Below are 1,828 nucleotides of genomic sequence, written 5' to 3' on the forward strand. Positions count from 1 at the left end.
CTCGGAGGGAGGCCCATGCCAAATGACCCTCATGATCCCTTCATACAGGGCCTGGTTTTGTAGTTGGATTTGACATCATCATCAGTAATCATTGTCCTGTACATGAAGATGTTCATCAGATTAACATCACAAGTGACATCACAATAGTCGTCACAAATGTTATCATCATCATCATCATCATCATCATCATCATCATCATCATCATCATCATCATCATCATCAACTTAATCGTTAGCATTCACACTCCAACAATCATCATCATCATAATCATCATCATCTTTATCTTCATCAACTCTACAACAATTACCACCACACCACTACCAAACTTGTTGCGATTGTTATCACCATGAAACAAAGACCATCTATCTTGAAATGGAAGCATTCATTTTCAACGTTCATCAGATCGATATGACGTTGAACAAAAGAAGGACTAATACAATGGGAAGGGATGAATGCATGTTGTAAATAAACACACACACAATGCATGCTTCCAACACCTGCTCCTTTCTATACGAATACAAACAAATGCACATACAAAAATACAAATACGAATGTTGATAAGAATACAAATATCTCCGGTACACAAGACACATATACAACTAATTCAAATACAGACACTATTAATTCGTACTAATACAAATAAAAAAAATTCAAATCAGCACACCCGTACTCAAATTCTAAAAATACACATAATTTAGGCAGTCAAAACCATTATTAAAACATTCAATTCTTTCTTGCAAAAGTTTGTAAAACATAAATGATTATTTCCCTATTACTCAATGGCATTAATTAGAGAATATCTACTAGTAAGGAAATGATAAACATATGTGAATGACACCAATGATCAATCGTTCAACAAGCCAAACACGATTCTTAAATTCTTACTTTATATACAAACACTCGCACACACACATGACATGCACAAACACGCACGCACACACACACAAACACACACACAAATACACACACTAACACAAATGACTTGCACACAGACGCACACTCAAACACCCACAAAAACTCATACACACGCACACACACTCAAACTAATATATAGACATGTGTGTGTGTGTGTGTGAGTGTGTGGTGTGTGTGTGTGTATAGACGAATGAATTACTGATCATTTCTTCACCTCTTTCAGTCTCCACTCCACATAAGACTTAATTGCATGCACATTTTGTGTCTGCTGATGCCCAGCTGACACGCTCAACAACTAATTGTATCTTTTTATTTGCAATCATGTAAATAAATAATATTTATATCTTTTCTTTTATATATATAAGAATATATATATATATATATATATATATATATATATATATATATATATATATATATATATATATATAATTAAACCGAACCAATCAAGTTGTTTTTTTGGGTTTAGTTCTGCAAGATAATTTGTCTTACAGTTATCGCATTGAAAATCTTAAATCAAAAATCAATAAATTCATAGGTATACTTTATAAAATCAAAAATAAGATTTATTCCACAATATTAAAAGATTTGAATTATAGCTTTATATACCCTTATATTCATTATTACGTGATCATATGGGGAAATAGTCCTGCTTATCTGTTAAAATGTTAAAATGTCAAAAACATTTAATAAGAATTTTATTCGATTTGAAATTTAATGACCACACCTCTAATTATTTTCAGATTGCAAAACTACTTTCAATAAAACAAATTTATTACACATGCATTTCAATATTTATATTTTAACTTATTATCAACTAAATTCCAAAAAATTTTAATAATTTGTTTATTTATAATAAAGCATTCCAGTTAAAACACACAAGACATACCTCAACTTTTTATATTGAAAAAAA

This window comes from Helobdella robusta (genome assembly GCF_000326865.2).
Source record: "Helobdella robusta unplaced genomic scaffold HELROscaffold_106, whole genome shotgun sequence".
Classification (NCBI taxonomy): domain Eukaryota; kingdom Metazoa; phylum Annelida; class Clitellata; order Rhynchobdellida; family Glossiphoniidae; genus Helobdella; species Helobdella robusta.